At 27.7% G+C, this 22,717-nt stretch overlaps 1 protein-coding gene across 5 annotated transcripts in view; it reads left to right on the plus strand.

Moving 5' to 3' along the window:
* The first annotated feature begins 1,785 nt into the window (after positions 1-1,785).
* Positions 1,786-22,717, plus strand: part of LOC132948482 (adenylyl cyclase 78C) — a 169,487-nt gene continuing 148,555 nt past the window's right edge. For 3 of the 5 annotated variants that reach the window (XM_061018963.1, XM_061018962.1, XM_061018964.1), the window contains exon 1: positions 1,787-2,023. The gene's annotated coding sequence lies outside the window, so the exon portion shown is untranslated. Of the gene's footprint in view, positions 2,024-22,506; positions 22,550-22,717 lie in introns of those variants that run through there. The other 2 variants (XM_061018958.1, XM_061018959.1) reach the window with 2 other exon arrangements.

A 22,717-nucleotide genomic window follows, 5' to 3' on the forward strand; every position in this document is an offset into this window, starting at 1 on the left:
GTTTGTGTTGGATGATTGTGTCATCCTGAACCACTGCAAAGCCTACCCCGTGTTCGGATTTAGATGCATCTGTGTATATTTTGGTATGATTAGGGAATGAGTGTTGAATTATGTCTTGGAACTGAGACTTAATTATGACATGGTTTGTTTCGTTTTTACTAAAATTAAGGAGATCCGTGTTTAGTTTTAGTTCCCATTTACAGGGAGGAAAAGTTTGAAATGTAATTCTGTTTACGACTGTGGTGTGTACTTCCATTGATTGTTGTAGTTTTGTGTATAAATCTCGTACCGAGGGGTTTTTTTTTGTGTTCCGTGTTTATTGGAGATGTAACATGGTTGTCGAAGATGGTCTTGTATCCTATATGATTGGTTGTGCTTTTCCTTTTGGTGATGTATGTTAGTGTGTCTTTGTCTCTTTGAAATTGAAGGGGTAATTCTCCAGCGTAGTTGAGGATACTGTCAGTTGGGCTTGTCCTAAAGGCTCCAATTGCCAAGCGGATTATTCGCATCTCTCGAGTGTATAGTCTGTATACTCTGTGACAAATAATAATCATAAATATTTTGATTTTTTTTAAATTAAAAATATTATACCTAATGGCTATAGAACTTAAAATTAACAAAGGACTTACCGCCGACCCAAAAAAACCCAAAAAAGAATACGATTGAGAATGAATTTACGTGCAACGTTGCCATATAATTTATTTGGCTTTTGAAAGATTCAGTAATTTACCTACCTAAAATAAATATTCTTGAAAGAAGTCATAAATTAATAATTATAATCATATAAAAATATAAATCACCTCATATACCTCATATGAATAAAACATGTAATATACTAATATAATATGTAGAACTGACACTCAATGAGTGTCCTGTGGCGAAACAAACTTCAATTTGTCAAATGAAAATCCCCTTATTTTGTGGGTGATTCTCTTTAAAATGTTGATGTATCTAAATTAAAATTCTAGCAAGTAGTTTCTGAGTTCATAAAATGTTCATATACTAAGGATAATATTATAATAATCCTTAAATATGGTGCTCAAATAATATCGTGCTTAAATTATTGTTGGATTAAATTTGGCAACGTTGGAAAATAAATTAAATATCGAGCGTTCTCAATGGTGTTACCAAAAATAACGTTGTCAATCGTACCGTTCTCAATCGTATTTCACCGATTATATAGGTATCATATGAATTCTAAATGTAGTAGTAGTAAGTAGTAACTATAGTATTACATGAAACTCGTAACCGATAACTAAATGATGAATTGATACATTTTATGCATATCAATATGACAATATCTTACAAAAGACAAAATTACCAATAACAAAAAGGAAACCCTGCAGTCTTAAACAATAACTTGACCGGCGGGGCTTCGAGTAGGCATCTCTATCAATTAGATGATAATTTCATGATGTCCGGGATGATCGCTCGCCTCGCACCTACTAAAATTATAATAAATTATAATATTATAATAATGACGAAACAAATAGTAAATACGGCAAAAATAATTGCCTCGGTTCCACACCGTCGCAAACACTCGTAAAGTCGTAACGATAATAATAATAGTAATACAAATATAAAATAATATTATTATTATGTACCTACATAATATTATTTTTGTTATTCCGCCTTCCGCGGTCGGTCAGTCGTACGCCGCCGCCGTCACGGTCGCGCCACAATAATTCTCCCTCCAACGGCAACGGTGGCGGCGCGCACGGTTATTCGCCGCAGACAGTTGGTCATACTCCCCCTCCCCGCGGAGTGACGAGACTCGGACGACGATCCCGCATGGGCCAAAAGCTTGAAAATCCGTCACTTAGACGGTAGTTCACGCGGACGTTGTTTGCATCCGTGCTGTGTACCGTTGTCGTCGTCGTCGTCGTTCCCGCCTCCGCCGCTGTTGCCGCCGTACGCGTGTTTCGCAGCGTTCCGAACAAAATAATAAACGATCATAATAATATATTATATTATTCATCGTAGAAGTTTCTAGGATCGTCTCGTTAACGAAAATATAATATAGGTAAGTGACACCGAACAATGAAATGTAATTTTTTCCACTTTATAGTTATGGTTTTTTTTTTTTTTTTTAATATACCTATGTTATTTTGTACTTGCCTAAACACTTATACCTAATGCTTTTATGATTATGAACACACCCGAGTGGCCGAGTCTCCAACGACGGTGGTGTTATGTGGGCAGGTACACGAGGAAACAATGTAATCGGTAATCGTAAGCACTAAGCACTCGTCGGTATTTTTTCGTTTTGGTTTATAACTTAGATATTTTTTGTATTTTTTTCTGGTATAGACTATATAGATAGTTATGAATTATGACACTAATATAATATGATTAAATTGAAAAGAATCGTTGCCCGTTGGATGTTATACACATTTAGTATTTAAGTACCTAGTTATAGCGGTACCTACTTTCAACTTTGGTCTTAGGACCATATTTCTTAATTGTATTTTGTAAGTAGGTACGTATATACTTGTATTTACACTATACAAGTATGAAAAGTTTTTTTTATATATATTTTAAAATATATAATAAGTATTATATAATTATTAGCTAATGATATTATCCAAAATTATTTAAATTTATGTCATTATATAGTGTGCATATTGTTTTTTTTATTAATATAGATATTTAACATTTTACAAGGTTTGATAGTTTTAAATTTGGTAAAATGTATGTTATCTTATCAGTACATTTCATCAAAATTATATTTTATTTGTAAATTTTAAATTTAGTAGGTACCTACTAGGTATGTAGGTACTTATACTTAGAAAAAAATATTAAGTCATACAGGACAAAAAAATTAAACATATTAGGTATATAAATAACATGATAAATATACTATATAGACATTTGAAAATTCATAAATGTTGTTGATAACAATTTTAATTTAAAATGTAGATAATAATTATTCCACTATTCGATAATTACTACGAGTGTAATGCATCGAGTTTACTGTACAATTTGTAGAGTATTATGAATGAAAACGTAGGTATATATAGTATAATAAATAATTAACGTAACATATTAATTTGTATAATGTTAAAATTATCTATATTTAATCGAGTTAAAATAAAACTACAAAGATATTTTAAAATTGTTACATTTTTAAGAAACCTAATTATAATTACCTATCTATATTTCGTAACGACATAAGTAGGTAACCTGGTTGAGTTAACTTGAGTTAACCTATTTCCGCCATGTATTTATATAAATTACCTTATTGGTTACGTTAATACACATGTGACATAAATAATAAAAACAAAATAATGTTTACTTAATAATACATTAATGTTCAGAAAAAGTTGGTAAAGAAATTCTCTTATCTCACATTCTAAAACTACGATAGTCAACATTCATTAAAAATACCTATAAGTATAACTTGGGTTTTAATAACTATTTCATAATGTTAGAAACAGTTATATTATTATTAATTATTATTTTATAAGTGTGCAAAATTCAATTAAATTACCAATCAAAACCTACAAGATCAAATGTTATAGGTAAGAATGTTAAGAGGATGTCAGCGCACTAGCTAGATATTTGTTTTCTCTCTGTCTCACGCGCAACATAGACAAAACGCATTAATGCAGAATCAGTTTTTTCTATGTTTTCATGTAATTTTAGAGTAAAATCATCCATTACAAAAAAGATAGGGAATAATATTTTTGAGGGAATGACATCGATTTTATATTTCATTGTTATTTGACTTTGTATTCAACTTTCAAAATAAACAAAATAATGTTGTAAATTTAAATTATGTTTAAATTGTTTTGAGACAATATTTAGACAAATCGATATGTTATTCTCTCAAAAATATTATTCTCTATCTTTTTTGAAATGGATGATTTTACTCTAAGATTATTTAAAAACATGGAAAAACGCTTGTCAAGTCAGATATCAGCATGTAAACTTTCTTGATTTTTAATTTTTAGAAATTTATGAACTGATATCACACCCAAGCGGTATAACAATTTGAATCCATAAAAATGCCGGTGTGAACAGCCTCACAAAAAATCATTTTAATTTTCATTTAGTGAGATAGATCTCCGAAACCGGAGAGTAGATTTTGTTGTTTGGGGTCTTGTTAGATTCACATTGGTTAGGAGAAAGTGAAGATTTCAGAACTGTATCTTTAATAGTTAATTCACTACAGAACATTCAAAAAAAATTAAAACAAATGTTATTGGGCCTTTTTTTTATGATTTTCAGCTTTACAGCTTTGTAGTAAATTATCGATTGGAGATAAAGTTCTGAAAATCTTCACTGCACTTCTCCTAGACAATTTGAATCTAACAAGACTCGGAACAACAAAATCCGTTCTTCAGTTTCGGAAATCTACCTCGCTAAATAAAAATCTAGTGAAAAATAACTTTTTTTATCTGTAAAAAATTAAATAATTTAAAAAAAAAATTTTTAATTCCACATTTAGTATCTACTTGATAATTCCTTTTCATTTCAATTACCATACTTACTTGATTAAAAATTCTTAAAATTCCGCGTAAATGTGTTGTGCGTGGGCCAGAGGTAGAAAAACAAATAGTGCGCTGACATCCTCTTAAGTGTACAGCATATTGAAACTACTATACACACACTTAAATTATAAATAAAAATACAAAATTATTTATTATATATTATAACTATTATAATCAGGTAGGTATATAATGTAATAATATGTAGTATAATATAATATATATATTAATATACACATAAATACACGTAAATACAGATATATCAATTAAAACTAAACGCCCACATTTTATTTTTTATCTCAAAGATAATATGCAAATGGTTAAATTAAGAATTTGATATTTTGAATATATTTTAAGCTATACTAAAAAAAGCATTCATTTAAATATTATTATGCAGATGACTAATGAAAAATAAAATATATTTTTACAGATTTTAATTTTTACGAACGGTTTGTGATGAAATTATTTAGATTTAAAGTATTGGTTTAATGTATTGTAAATATTCAGTTATAATGTTGACAACGAAATCTTTATTAAGAATTAAGAAAAAAATATATTTACATATTTGTATCTATTTACGTGTACGACCTACCCCAACATAATATTTAAGATTTTATTTATTTTGCTTAAACTATAATACTTGAATATACCTAGCTACACCTATTATTACTAAAACATTTTAATTATGTATCTACTTGATATGTTATCATGCATGTTAAAAGTTTGAAAACCAAAAGACCTGGAAAAGACCCAATTTTCTTCTAAGCTGGAAGTTTTGTAAAAAAAAATAAAATGGTCCGTAATGTTAATCCTGGAGCGTAACTCCAATTGATTCTAAAAATTTTGCAAAGGTATGTTGAAATAATTTTCAAGTTTCGTACATCACGTGCGTTTGTAACCATCAGTAGCCAATATGTACCTATCAAAGACTTAATGATTCCGTTAAAATATATACAAATAAAAACAAATATTATATGTACCAAATAAGGGAATAGCTAATTTCCAATAATTTTGTTATGTTTTTTACAATTTGTACAATATATTAGTCATAAATACGCGTTTACTTGCATATTATATGTTGTTGGTATTATATAGTTATTATTTATTTTTTTTTGAATTTTCGATAACTGAGGTCATTATAGCCTGTGGAACTGTGGGGGGAGGGTACTGTAGGTTTTAAACATGTGTGTGTTTGTTTTGGCAGAACTTTTAAGTAGGCACCCATAGGTATCTGTCATGCCTGGGTGGGGGATGGCGACCTCTCTCCGGACACCACGGTGACTGCCCGAAGAAAAATGCCGCCCGTGGACGAGTTCGAACCGGCGATGATGCGCGTCGCAACCGACGCCTTAGTCCGCTTGGCCACTTTGTCCCCCAGTATATAATTATTATATTATTATATTATACTATAGACTCAGGTGATATAGATTATAAATTGTTACTTACCACTTAGTTAGGTACTAAATTGTGTATATTCCGAAATTCATACATTAGGTTATTTAAATTTTGCTTTTATTTATCACGTATGTACCTACCTATATTTTATGTTAAAAAATCGTAATGATTCTAATAATTATTCTTCAGGAAAAATGTACTAACAGAATAATAATCTATATAGACTCATTTGACACTATTTTGTTTGGTTAAACTCACCTTGGAATGATCTAGCGTTAAGTAATTAATTGCAATTTAGCCATAATATAGTTATATAGATAAGTACCTATAGTTTTTAGAGTTTTCCTATTTCTTACTACTGAATCAACAAAAATGCCACACACACACATACACACACAAATCCAATACATTCCTAAAAACAAATTAATCACTTTTATATTTGATTCTAAAATCGTATTTGCGAGAATACCATTTCAGATAAATTTGTTATTAGTACTTATTACATTATTTGTACTAAATACTAATTGTTAATGGCTGTTAGAAAAAGTTGTGTTATTTTAAACTAACGCCATTTTGTGATAGAATTAGTAAAGTTTCTAAGCGACACAGATAATTAATTTTAAAATCGATGTTTATAATATTTATTAAGCTGGAATGGATTTTTAAATATATGTGAAATGTAAGACAAGTCTTAATTTCTATACATTTAAATAATATAATATATTATGATTTTATTTTAGATTCTGAGCGAAGCTATGAATGTATTGATTTTACAATGATGTGTGTTTTTTTTTAAATTTTAAAATTTCTTTTTTGTGTTTCATTGTCTTTTAGGGGCAATAAAAATGCTTCGATATTTTTCAACAGCATCTTTTCTGTTAGGTGAGTGAATTTAGTTGTTATAGGTACTTTGGAGGGTCAGAATTAAAAAATATCCAATAGTTTTTAAAAGTGTCAGAAAAAACCGGGAAAAACAAACAAAAAATTAAGGAAAAACTGAAATTTTTACGCAATACCAGCTTTCAAAATAAAAAGATTTTGTTTTTTATTGTACCTCTAAAAAAATAACCTTAGATGCATAACATTTTCACTGAATGTTTTTATTAGCAATTTCTATGCGTCGTCAAATTTTTGATATATTGCGATTATTTTTGAGCTATTAATAAGCATGAGAAAAATTTGAATTTTATTAGTTTTTCATGTCTTTATTTCTTATTGTTATATCTAGAAAATGTTCAAATCAATATTTAGTCGATATTTCAAGTTAACATTCACGGTTATTTGTTTTTGAATTAAAACAAAAAATAAAACCATAAAACTGGTTTTGAATAAAATGAATCCATCTTCAAAGTTAAAGATTGAAACGATTTTGTAGCTTTAAAAAGTGATGATCGACAACAACATCAATAAAGATACACAAACACACTACACTCATCATTGTACATACTACATACATTGTATACATATAACCAAGCATACAACCGTATACATTCATCGTTCCACCCCAATTTAAAATATTTAAAAACAAAAATCATTAGGAAATTTTAAGATTGCTATTATTATTAATAGTTTCATAAAAAAAAAGGTGGGCAAGTGGATGTCGCTCTGCTGTACTGTAGGTTACAAGTGGGTCACTGTATAATGGATGGTATTAAATTTGAATTCAATGATATATCATTGTATAAGAAAAACGATTCTGAGTGGAGACGATATGTCAGTCTAAGTATAAGACATATTATACACTTATCTATGGTATTAAAAAAAAAATTGACCTATAATAAATTCCAAATTAATCATATCACAATATCCATTAGGTACATATAACGCGTTATACATCAACAACAAACCGTGATACTATCATCATAATATATCGATGAAAATATTACAAATTAGAAGTTTCAAGTGCCCACGAATAATATTATACAATCACAACAAAATAACTAAAATAGTTATTCTAGGTTTTTATGTAATTTCGTCCAAATTTGAACTTAAAATGACTATACAAATAAACTGTGCTTGTGTATTTTTTAGATTTTTTGGTAACCGAATTATCTATTTACATGGAATCTTGTTTTAAATTTTCAATCCTTAGCTATAAAAACTGAACATTTTATAATTTATTAATTACAATGGTTGATAATTTTCGAGATTTTGATAAATTCTGTCCAAATTTGATCTTTAAATGCTTATAAAAAAAAACTGTGCCTATGTATTTTCAATATTTTTCAACTGCTATTGTAAAAATATATCAGGAGTCTTGTATTAAATTTTTACACTTTTTGGCCCAACAGATAAAACTTTATTGATATTTATAGAAAAAAAAACTAAAAAAAGGTGGATAAGTGGATGTCGCTCTGCTGTACAGTAGGTTACAAGTGGGTCACTGTAATGGATGGTGTTAAATTTGAATTCAATGATATATTAATATCATTGTATAAGAAAAACGATTCTGAGCGAAAACGGTCAGTCAGCCTATGATATTACCAAGTATATTTGATGATATTATTGTGAATAAAGTAATTTATAAATAACCTATTTACGTGGAGCCTTGTTTTCAATTTTCAATCCTTAGCTATAAAAGTTGAAAATTTTATAAATTTTTAACTACAAAATAATTATTAAATTATAAATTTGATAAATTCTGTCCAAATTTGATCTTTAAATGCTTATAAAAAAAAACTGTGCCTATGTATTTTCAATATTTTTCAACTGCTATTGTAAAAATATATCAGGAGTCTTGTATTAAATTTTTACACTTTTTGGCCCAACAGATAAAACTTTATTGATATTTATAGAAAAAAAAACTAAAAAAATTGAAAACTGAAAATGCCCGTAAACAGCTCAAAAAGTGTCAAAATATTTTCAAAATTGTATGGTGTATAGGAAATGCTAATATAAACATTCAGTGAAATTTTCATGTATCTACAGTTATTCGTTTTTGAATTACAAGAAAATAAGGAAATCGGTACATGAGAAATCGAGTGAATATCTAATGTTGTAAAAATATGAATTTAAAACGCTCATAAAAATTTAATTTGACTTTCTTGTAGAAATTTATTTTTTGATAAAGTTAGACAAACTTATGAGGAATCTTGTATTAGATTTTAAAATCTTAGATTTAAAAAGAAAATTTTTTATGAATTTCTAACTCAAAATAATTTGCAAATTTTCGTGATTTTTCCGTATTTTTTCAAGATTTGAACTTTAAACGTGTATAAAAAAAAACTGTGACTAAGGATTTTTAATTTTTTTCATCTGCCTTTGAAACAATAACCTAGGAGCCTTCTATTAAATTTTCAAGCTTTTTTACCCAACAAATAAAATTTTATTGATATTTATAGAAAAAAAATTTAAAAAAACTGAAAACTGACAATGTCCGTAAACAGTTCAAAAAAAGTCAAATTATTTTCAAAATTGTATTGTGTATAGAAAATGCAAATATAAACAACCAGTGAAAATTTCATGCATCTACGGTCATTTGTTTTAGAGTTACACCAATAACCAAAATCGATTTTGTTAAAAATCGATTTTGCGTAAAAATTCCCGTTTTTCCTTAATTTTTCTTTTGTTTTTCACATCGCTTTTGAAAACTACTGGGAAATTAAAATTTTGACCTCCCCAATGCACCAACGATATTCACTTTCCCATCGAACAAGATACTGAAGTCGAAAATCGAAGCATTATTTCGACTACTTATCGTGTACACAGACAAAAAAATAAAAAAATAAAAAAAAAAATAAAAAAAAAAAAAAATAAAAAAAAAAACACACATCATTGTAAAATCAATACATTCATCGTTTCACTCAGAATCTAAAATTGAAAACTGAAAATGCCCGTAAACAGCTCAAAAAGTGTCAAAATATTTTCAAAATTGTATGGTGTATAGGAAATGCTAATATAAACATTCAGTGAAATTTTCATGTATCTACAGTTATTCGTTTTTGAATTACAAGAAAATAAGGAAATCGGTACATGAGAAATCGAGTGAATATCTAATGTTGTAAAAATATGAATTTAAAACGCTCATAAAAATTTAATTTGACTTTCTTGTAGAAATTTTTTTTTTGATAAAGTTAGACAAACTTATGAGGAATCTTGTATTAGATTTTAAAATCTTAGATTTAAAAAGAAAATTTTTTATGAATTTCTAACTCAAAATAATTTGCAAATTTTCGTGATTTTTCCGTATTTTTTCAAGATTTGAACTTTAAACGTGTATAAAAAAAAACTGTGACTAAGGATTTTTAATTTTTTTCATCTGCCTTTGAAACAATAACCTAGGAGCCTTCTATTAAATTTTCAAGCTTTTTTACCCAACAAATAAAATTTTATTGATATTTATAGAAAAAAAATTTAAAAAAACTGAAAACTGACAATGTCCGTAAACAGTTCAAAAAAAGTCAAATTATTTTCAAAATTGTATTGTGTATAGAAAATGCAAATATAAACAACCAGTGAAAATTTCATGCATCTACGGTCATTTGTTTTAGAGTTACACCAATAACCAAAATCGATTTTGTTAAAAATCGATTTTGCGTAAAAATTCCCGTTTTTCCTTAATTTTTCTTTTGTTTTTCACATCGCTTTTGAAAACTACTGGGAAATTAAAATTTTGACCTCCCCAATGCACCAACGATATTCACTTTCCCATCGAACAAGATACTGAAGTCGAAAATCGAAGCATTATTTCGACTACTTATCGTGTACACAGACACAAAAATAAAAAAATAAAAAAAAAATAAAAAAAAATAAAAAAAAAAATAAAAAAAAATAAAAAAAAAAATAAAAAAAAAAACACACATCATTGTAAAATCAATACATTCATCGTTTCACTCAGAATCTAAAAATATGTAGTGGTAATTTTATTAATCAGGGCGAAGTACACTCCCATATTATCAATGGATTCGTATTTTAGTATTTAACATTTTTTTAGCATAATTTCCATTAAAATGTTACTAAGTATTATGTATTACTAGATTCATATATCTATGTATTATGTATACAAATAAATAAACTGTACAGTGATTATATTTTGAGAATCATGTTCTAAAGTTTTAAATTTCTTCATCTCTTAGCGATGACTTTAGAGATAAAATTCGTCGTTTTTGTCAATGTAATTATAGTTTTAAGTAAGCTTTTACTTGATGTTCTTTAAGTACTTTAATATACAATCCAGTCTCAATAACTCGAATTATTTTCTTGCTCTTGAAGTATTTTTAGTTGTGGTTGAAGTATATAATTCAAATTTATATTTATAAATGTGTGATTTGAGCTATTGAGACTTCTGTAGTCTATAAGTATAAACTACTAATGGGCGTGGTTTATAAAATTGGTCATTTGTTTAGTCTGATTCTGGACCATTGGTAATCCTTGGCCCATTTTTTGGACAGTCCCGAGGTATGATGGATATCTGCTGTTATTTTTAATATTTGCTAAAATATAATCAAAAAACACTGATATTTTTTCGTTGCTAGGAGCAATAGAAAATAGTTCATAAAGTGCATAAGTAATGTCAGTAGATGGTTAAAAATTCAAATAAATAGATACTTTACCCAATGTTTTTGGTCCAATTCAGTTTTAAAAAAGTTATCTCTAATAATTATTAACCGTCATCGTAATTTGTTATGATAGATAGGATGCTTGACGCATGTTATAAAACTAAATTTCAATTTAACTATATCACTGTTGTTTTAGAAATAGAAAAATACACTATAATTACACTATGTTTGAGAACTAAATATTATAATGAGCGTCGAATTTTAAACTGCAACTTAGTGCAACGGGTACAATATTGTAACGGTTAATAAAAGTTTTGCGTTTTTATCCCACTACTAAGGTACAAAACGAATTTTTTAATTCCAATGTGAAACGATTAGGGACATGTACGTGAAATATTGTGTAATTTCGAGTATAATTTTTATAACCTAATAAAATAAAATAAAAATATATTTAAGTTTACAATGTTTATCTTTGTGAATATTCTATTATATACTGACTGTCGTATAGGGCGTCATCTCGGGTGTCATTATAGATATTATTATTATTTACTTATTTATTATTACTGTACAATTTTTTTCAAATTGTCTTAATATTTTACATATTTCATAATTCTATGTCATATACCTTAATAATTATTTATCCTTTTGTCTAAAATGAATGGGTTTTTTTTTATTAAAATCATAATACATAATTAAGATATTGCTATATACCTATGATTTCTGATACGGAACTTAACGCAACTATGTATATACTACTATTTAAATAGTCAAAACAGTAGGTAACTATTTAGTATTTAGAAATGCGTACCTACCTATTTGGATGTTGGGCAACTATCGTCTCAAACTAGAAGTTTATTCGATTTTATATAGGTTTAATAGTACATGGTAACTCGTAAGAGTTTACGTTAGTTTCAAGAAATCGCGTTTTGAGTTAGTTATTATTTGTCCGGTAGTGTTGTCTTTTAAGTCTAAAAGCAATTAATTACACTAAAAACAGTTAATCGAAGTTTAGTTTGTTAAGCTTTAGTTTGTATGAGTTTAACGTGACTTGAGCAAAGCTAATAAAGAGCTATTTTAGATTGTACATAAATGTAATTAAAAAAAATCCAGGGAAGTGGCTATGATGTATATAAGGTGTCGATTGTACCTCGTCATAAATGGCGCAACTAGGGGGGGGGATTCCCTGGCTTAGCCACCCTGACTAAGATTATACAATAATCCTACTATCAAAAATATTCCTTATTGATTTAAGTTTAAACCACCCAATGGTTTTTTTTCTAAATTAATAGTTTTATTATGTGCATGCCTATGGGCTGTAGCCCCCCAGAATTTTAACCCGATGTTGCGCGTATGCTTGTCATCGAGTAGGTAGGTCACTGCGTAATGGATTATAGATTGATTTAATTTGAATTCCATATATTTCTAAGCTTATTTCATTACATATAAATATTTATCTTGTTATAAGTAATTCGGTTATCTATTAGTAACAACACTAATATGGTATAGAATGAACTAACCTTTTTTCAAAAACAAATTGCATATATTATATCATATTATATGATAATTATTTACCTACCTAATATAATTTTACTATAGCTGTACCTATTATTAACTTATGAGTTAGTTCATAGTCTGATCAACCATAGAACAGATGAATAGGTTCGTGGTATAAATAGTTTAAAATAAGTATAAATATTTGAAAATGTCATTGCGTATGCCGTATATAGAAAATTATAGTTTAAGTTAAAGTGGAATGTTTCAAGTTTCTATTACAAACATTTTTTGAATTACATCAAAATATCTAAAATTGTTTAAGGTTCAGTTTCTTTATGATTTTAAAAAATATTTGAGGAATCATGTGTTGTTTTAGATTCTGAGCGAAGCAATGAATGTATTGATTTTACAATGATGTGTGTTTTTTTTTTATTTTTTTATTTATTTTTTTATTTTGGCTTAGGTGCTCCTAGGTTATTGTTTCAAAGGCAGATGAAAAAAATTAAAAATCCTTAGTCATAGTTTTTATTTATAAGCATTTAAAGTTCAAATTTTGACAAAATACGGAAAAATCACGAAAATTAGCAAATTATTTTGAGTTGAGAATTCATAAAATTTTTTCTTTTTAAATCTAAGGTTTTAAAATGTAATATAAGATTACTCATAAGTTTGTCTACCTTTATCAAAAAAAAAAAAATGTCTACAAGAGACTTAAATTAAATTTTTATGAGCGTCTGAAATTTATATTTTTACAACATTTGATATTCACTCGATTTCTCATGTAACAATTTTCTTATTTTATTGTAATTAAAAAACGAATGACTGTAGATACTTGAAAATTTCACTGAATGTTTATATTAGTATTTTCTATACACCATAACATTTTGAAAATATTTTGACTCTTTTTGAGCTGTTTACGGACATTGTCAGTTTTCAATTTTTTTAGTTTTTTTTCTATAAATATCAATAAAATTTTATTTGTTGGGTAGAAAACATGAGAATTGTATGAAAGGCTCTTGATATATCGTTCTAATAGCAGTTGAAAAATATTGAATATACATAGGCACAATTTTTTTTTATAAGCATTTAAAATTCAAATTTCAAATTTAATAATTATTTTGTAGTTAAAAATATATAAAATGTTTAACTTTTATGGCTAAGGATTGAAAATTTAAAACAAGGCTCCGTGTAAATAGGTTATATATAAATTACTTTATTCACAATAATATCATCAAATATACTTGGTAATATCATAGGCTGACTGACCGTTTTCGCTCAGAATCGTTTTTCTTATACAATGATATTATATCATTGAATTCAAATTTAACGCCATCAATTACAGTGACCCACTTGTAACCTACTGTACAGCAGAGCGACATCCACTTACCCACCTTTTTTTAAGTATGCTCATCCTATTTGTATGCTTAAATTATGCATGTTTTCAAATTTTGAATTTTTAAATACAACTAAAGACAATATATTTTCGAATAACTGAGATTTTTTTTGCCACTTACGGATGATCTTGCGACAATATAAACTTCTGTTTATCAAATAGAAAAACTATTCCACTTTTAATTATTCAGCAGATATTTTTTTGAGAACTTTGATGTATCTAAATCAAAATTTGAGTTATTAGTTTTTGAGTTATTTAAATTTGTGTATCTTCTATAAGGATAATATGACAATGGCAATGGGTTAAGTATGCTATGCGGGATTAGATAATTTGAAAATGTATGTAAAAATTAAAGTAATTATAAAGTATAAGAAATATTACATCTAATATTACATTTAAGTAATATTTTTGTTAAAACATTTTTAAGGATTTTTATACAAATTGATATAACTAGTTTAATAACTCAGAAACTACTCATTAGAATTTTGATTTAGATACATCCAAATTTTCATCATCAGTTAATTAATTTACAGTGAAAAAGGAGGGGTGTTCTCATTTGAAAAATAGAAGTTCGTATCGCGACAGAACACTCCCAAAGTAGTAGGTACAAAAAATATCAGACATTTTAAAATATGGTTTATAGGTGCGTACTCAAATATTCTATTAAAAGTAAAAATGGGGTTGAGCATTCTTAAAAATTAAAAAATCACCCAGTGTATAGCTTAAAGAGTATTTAATATGGTTCTATCAGCTGTGAGTTGTGACCTACAGTATTTTAGTATATTTACTGCAATTTTAAATACCATTTCTTTATCAGCTCAAAGTTCAAGGGTATTTACATTCTATTTACGATTCGCATTAATAAAACATATTTTGTTAGCTTTTTAGCTAAGGTCTAGGGTGTTAGCTAAAGAAATACAGTAACGTTATATCACTAACTTTATTAAAGAAAACTGAATGTTCAACTAAAATTATTAACAGTTAAAATATAAATAATAACAACCAGGGAAATAGGCACACTGCTGCTGCTCACACAGCATAGACGGCCACGACGTCATAACTGTCTGTATGTCGATTGTCTAGTTGGCTGTGTCCATCCACCACAACACCACAACGGTCCAGTGTGACCAACAAAGGTATTATATAATATTGAGTTCTATGTATAAATACATTTTTTTAAATTCCTCAATTTATATATATCAAATAAAAATTTGAGTTCATTAAAAAAGCTAGGTACCTATTAAATTATAACTAATCATTAATAATTATAATTGGAACGTAAGGCTTACTCGATGAATATTTGTATTATAACAATGTATAAATAAAATAACAACACTAATTGGATGTTCAAATAATGTCTTTAATTGCCCTATGACGTGTTTATTGAATATCCTATTTCATAAAAAATTATTCAAAAAAAGATTTTTAGCGTTTTACTAATTTCATTATTTATAAAAAAACTAGTATCCATTTAATGGTTAAACATATTATACTCTCAATCTGTATTTATGTATGTATGTGAAAATGTTATACATTAGACTATCTGCATATTTCATAAGATACTTTCTCAAAACAAATTATTACGGTGCGTATAGTTAATAGCTATATTAATTTATATTATTTTTCGTTAAAAATATCAATAAAAAAGCTATATACCTACTACTTTGATTGGCATGTAATTTGAACATAAGATTCAATTTAAAAAAACTTATTTTTATAAAGGAGAATATTTTTCAAAAAAAAAACTTTCAAATAAAGTTCTTCTTATGATAATATTAATGCGGCGACATTTTGTCTTGTGAGATATACATTGTCTACGTTGTCAAATGGTCTTACATTTATTTTTCAACCTGCTCTCCAAACCATTACGACCTAACACATTGCAGTAATTCCCTAGAGAAAATACAAATAATTTTGGAAATAAATAACAAACTTTAATGACCATCTTTGAACTATTCTAAAAGGATTTGACGTGAGACACGACAGGATTTATGTGAGGTAATAATAAAAAAACCTGTTGAGTTACCAAAATAACTCTGTTGACACAGTTAAATAATGATAAATAAATTAAAAAAGTTCACATGAATGATTATTTTTGAAAAGCGTAGTTACTTGTAATAGTATTATCTTAACCTAACTACATTAAACTATTTAAGTATATGAAATTAATATTATTATAAATTGTACATAATTTTCGTATTATTGTCGAAATCCAAGGGCAAAGAGGCCAAAAAGAGTAGTTTTGATGTACCTTGTTTTAATAATAATAAGTATTAGATATTATATATGGAATTCGTCAATTAGTATTACAGTTCATACGATGTAATAATAAATTACATAAATAAAGTCATAATTTGATACTTTTACGAAAAGATTAAAATATCTTAATTTTATTGTTAAATTACATTAATTTTGTTTTAAACTTTGACTGCTATAAGCCATCTGCTTGTTATTGGTAAATTTGTACGATATTAATAAAAAGATACATGACTATTGACTTTGTATAAAATTGGATTTTTTTACATAATATTAAGTTGAAAATTTTAATTTTTCCAATTAATTTTAGAGTCTGATTGATTGCTTGTGTCTCTGGTAGTCTTGTATGAGATTCTCTTGTAGGGTATAAGTTGCTGCTTGATAATTTTGATGTTGTCCGCTTTAAGGAAGTCCATGAATATTATAATATTTTATATTATGTTTAAATTGTAAGATGAGCTACAGGTGTCGCATTCTATATTTTCGTGTTTTCGCATTTGCTATTATAGTATAATGTGGGTATTATTGGATAACTTGGATATCCTGGATGGTATATTTTAATATGTTATTGTTATATACTTATTATACAGTTTTGGTAGTACCTACATAACTTCTCATATTTTCAAGTTTATATAAGAGTATAAGAGTATAAGAATAAGACCATTGTGTTTTTAGTGTTAACGTTGTTAAATAAAATATATCCGGGAAGAAAAATATATTGACATAAAAAAAACATTGGTGATCTGCAGTGATCTAAATTCCAAAATTGGGCTTTTTTTATTGTACCTACATATTCAGTATAATTTTAATCACAATGAATAATGTTATTGTTCAGCCATTTTTGTGTCCAGAATATATGAAATACGTAAGTATAATATATTAATATAATATAATAAATTCGTCATTATTATAAAACAAGTTGTTTCTCATGTAACAATTTTCTTATTTTATTGTAATTAAAAAACGAATGACTGTAGATACTTGAAAATTTCATTGAATGTTTATATTAGCATTTTCTATACACCATAAAATTTTGAAAATATTTTGACTCTTTTTGAGCTGTTTACGTACATTGTCAGTTTTAAATTTTTTTAGTTTTTTTTTCTATAAATATCAATAAAATTATATTTGTTGGGTAAAAAAGCGTGAAATTTTAATATAAGGCTCCTGACATATCGTTCTAATAGCAGTTGAAAAATATTAAAAATACATAGGCACAATTTTTTTTTATAAGCATTTAAAGTTCAAATTTTGACAACATTTATCAAATTTATAATTAATAAATTATTTTGTAGTTAAAAATGTATAAAATGTTTAACTTTTATGGCTAAGGATTGAAAATTTAAAACAAGGCTCCGTGTAAATAGGTTATATATAAATTACTTTATTCACAATAATATCATCAAATATACTTGGTAATATCATAGGCTGACTGACCGTTTTCGCTCAGAATCGTTTTTCTTATACAATGATATTATATCATTGAATTCAAATTTAACACCATCCATTACAGTGAGCCATTTGTAACCTACTGTACAGCAGACCGACATCTACTTATCCACCTTTTTTATTATTTTTTATTTTTTAATTTATACATCGAACACTCGCGATTGAGTAGACTGCAGAAGGAAAAATATCTCATATATGTATATTGTATATACATAGTTGGTTAGAGTTCTGATATATAAATCCCACATGAAAGTACACGTTACTCAACGATCGAGTACAGAGGGATGCTAGAGCCAGAGTTGAGAATGCGTCGATGGATTAATTTTCATATTTTCGTTTGTGGATTCATGTCGTGAGAAATTGTCCCGTCTTCCGGTGATAGTGACGACGACCCTAACTTAAGGAGCTATGCGACGTCGGTGGCGGGTAGGAAGAAGAGCATATATCTGCATATAGCCAAGTGGGTGGACGGGTATTGGTAAATGGTAAATGTTAAAACATTATTTTTCTCTTCGAAATATTTCTGGTGGGAAACGTGACGAACACCTCGTCAGTTGGCTATATAATTTTCTGAAATTCGATTTGTAATACGATGAGCTTTGGTGGTTGAATAAAATACAGGTAGGTAACGTATAACGTATAACGTTCAGAGATAACAACGCACTGAAACACGTAACCATGCGTAATAATATATTACTATTGTGATTTTGTGTGTGCCTGCAACAGTACAACCTCTATGACGTGTTATTATTATTAATATTAAATGTATCGTTTGTTATAATATGCGTGTCTATAATTTCACGTGGTAGCGACAAAAACCCTCCATAGTCTATACTCTATAGGTTGTAGATTCTAGACGTGACTTTCAATATTTTTTTGTTCTTGATTAAAGCTCTTCTCTCTGCCCTCCACCTTCATACTCTTTCCACAAGCAATGCGTACACAGTATCCAGTAGGTACATATACTATGTGCCCTGTATTACCAGTAGATAAATACACACACTAACATAATATTAATTATTACGTGTATGTAAAATATTATACACTATTACTTTTCGAGACGTGGTTTATATTGGAAGCATGAAGATTTTCGCCTAGACTATTGGTGGCTAGTCTGGCACTGGCGGCTGCAAGTCTGGTTTGGTCCACTTTTCTGTGGTCTGTGGATTATGCTATCCTCCCCCTAAAAAAATTAATCAAACGTCCGCCTATACGAGGTCATGACGCTGCAGTTATTTCGCACACAGTTTTTAGTAAAGTTCCGGCACATTACGTATATTTTTTCATTTTTGATGCAGTTACGCTATAGTTCCACACGGTCTTATTATCAGCGACCACTGAATTCCAGCGATGAAACTTACGATAACGCCAAGAGATAACTGCAATAGTTAGTCACGCTGAGTCAGCTAGTGCAGAAAATACGGTTTTAAAATACATTATAATATAAACTATATTATATTACATATAATATATTTTGGTACCATATTTTCTACCTGAATACTGTGTTGGTTAGGTTACTTCATACATGCCTGCCCGTTACTGCAAATCGTATACTGTATAGTGTATAACATACAGGGCGGTCGATCATGATTTTTTATTTTCGATGGTAGATAAATGAGAAAACGAGAAAACATAGTAGGCTACTCTGCATATACATATTATATTTTCCTGCACGCCTCGTATCTAAATTATAAAAGAAGGTATTGGTTAATAATAATTATATATTAATATTTTTTTTATTTAAAATTAAGGCTTCGACATCTGAGGTAATTAGTCTGTTATTGTGGGGTAGGATACTGTTAGTTTGAACACGTGTGTGTACTGTGTTTGTGTGGCAAGGATTTGTCACCCATCCGGGAACTATTGATACCGGCCGGGTGCGTACACTCAGAGCACATTAGTGATTGAATGCAAACACCGCGCCACACCGAGCCACAAATAATAATTATATTCTTAAATACCTACAGGTGATAAGTAAATGTAAACAGAATATTACCTAGGTAAATATATTTTATATAAACACTGTATATAAATTGAAGTGGGAGAGATTTTGTTATTTTTTCTTGTTGAAAACTATGATTAAAAAAAGAAAATAATTCGTAAAAAAAATACTACGCCGTAAACAATTCCAAAAACCCTTTTTAGCATATTGAACTCGATTTTGACCCGAGGTAGTAGAAACGACTAGCGTTTGTGACGTGAGATGTGTCTGGAACTGCACTCCAGCTATATATATATATATATATTTATAACGTTAAACTTAAAATAATAAAAATTCCAACGCGATACCTACGTGTAAAAACATACTGTGTATATTCTTTGTTTTGTTTTTAACAGAATGGTTAGTAAAAATATAAAATATATTATAATTGTTTTCATTGGCACAAAGATTGTTACGAATCGTCGCAGCAACATTTCTCGCTGAAATTTATAAATTTAAAATTATCACAATTTCTGACGAATTTATAACTAACAAATAAAATAATTATATTTAAATTATATAAAACAAAAAAATATAACAAAATATATTATGTATTTAATAAAATTTCATTTTTCTTGACTATTTAAAATAAAAACTACGATACAAATAAAACTAATTAACCAATATTACAACTAAGTTCATTAAAATTCAAATTTAATTAACAAGATCATACATTTAATACTTATAGTACTCATATATTTGGTACAACTATACAACATATCAATATAATATTTTTAATACAACCTAATTATGAAAAATTATATTAGATTCTGAGCGGAGCGATAAATGTATTGATTTACAATGTGCTTGTTTTGTTGTGCTTCTCTACGCGATTTATAGTAGATAAAATGCTTTTAGTTTCAACTTCAATATATTATAGTTGGTACTTGGGTAGGTCAATACTCAATACCCAGTAGTTTTCTTAATAATAATTGAAATAAAAAAAAAATTAAAATTAGGGTAAAACGGGAATTTCTACGGAAACCATGTTTTTAACAATATATTTATTTTCTTATTTTGTTGTAGTTCAAAAGCTAATAACCATAAAAACTTAACATTTTCACCAAATATTTGTATTATCATTTGATATAATGGTATAGTTTTCAAAATAACTTGAATCTTTTTGAGCTATTATAAGAGGTAATAGCTACAATTATTATTTAAGAAGCAACATTTATGCAATTTCTAAGCGCTAGTTGTAAATGAATATCAGTAGAGTCAAATAAATTCAATGCGGGTACCACTCGCGTACAAGCATATTATGCGCATGTCAATAACTCGATAACATAAAATTCACCATATGAATTTTACTAGAACTTATTTATTGTTTTGACAAAATTAAAGTTAGTTAACGTTGTCTGATTTTGATTCTAAAAAAAAATATTTAAATTCAGCAGAACAATGTCTGTAGATCGTACGAAACACTTTCCGTTTTTAATTTTAATTATGATTTGAAAAAATTCATATTTTAAAGTTTTCCATTTCAGTTCACAATAATATAAGATTTAATTTTTATAAAGTGTTCCGTCGATCTATACACAATATTCTGACGAGTTCAAAATTTGATACTCGTCTAATATGCTACCTACCGCTACTTCGTTGGTGTAATATGCTACCTACCGTAAAATGATACCTACCAAAACGCTTACTGATTATTGATTAATAACAAATTAACAACAATATTAATAACAATTTATTAATTTTCGTTGTCAAGTACTTAATAATATTTCTACAAGGACCACCCATTTTTTTACGTTTACTAAACATTTCAACTGCTACATCTCTACAGAGATTATTCCAATCTACAATTGTGTTTCGAGTTTTTGTTGTAAATTATAATATATATTGGGATTATCAAATACCAGTTTCAATGACCGAAAAATTTACAACAAAAAATCGAAACACAATTGTAGATTGGAATAATCTCTGTAGAGATGTAGCAGTTGAAATGTTTAGTAAACGTAAAAAAATGGGTGGTCCTTGTAGAAATATTATTAAGTACTTGATAACGAAAATTAATAAATTGTTATTAATATTGTTGTTAATTTGTTATTAATCAATAATCAGTAAGCGTTTTGGTAGGTATCATTTTACGGTAGGTAGCATATTACACCAACGAAGTAGCGGTAGGTAGCATATTAGACGAGTACCAAACTAATTCAACAATTTAATTTAATGCTAAACCGCTATTACTTTTACCATTTTTATCGTAATATGTAAAAAAAGGATTTTTTTTCTTAAAGAGTGATAAGTTTGGCAACCTTTTTTTCGACATCGTAAATAAGTAGTTTTTAATAAATCACCATTTGAGTCCCTTTTACGATTATTTTTTTGATATTCTTTCAATGTGCCTCCACAAATAACACCATCAATTAATTTGGAACAACTACTAAGCAAGTTCTGGGAGCAAGTTTCTCTCTTGAAGATAATTAACACATGTTTCCTCATTACATATTATATGCCCGTACAAATAGCGCATTGATTTGTTCATTTTTGTTTATTTTAAAATAAAGAAATAAAAAGTAAAACTCGCGACGAAAAGGACACAATGTCATACCCGAACACAACACAGACTAAAATAATATAATTAAAAGTAAGTTATCATGGGTCTTGGTGGATCAGTTATCTTAATGGCTATTACGCTAAAATTTTGTACAACTGTTATAATATGTTATTTATCGTAATGACTCAAATGTACTTCCCCGCAATAAAATGAAATAAAATAAAAATAACTACGGTAGGTAGCATACTTCACGCATAC

The sequence above is a fragment of the Metopolophium dirhodum genome, chromosome 7 (genome assembly GCF_019925205.1).
Source record: "Metopolophium dirhodum isolate CAU chromosome 7, ASM1992520v1, whole genome shotgun sequence".
NCBI lineage: Eukaryota > Metazoa > Arthropoda > Insecta > Hemiptera > Aphididae > Metopolophium > Metopolophium dirhodum.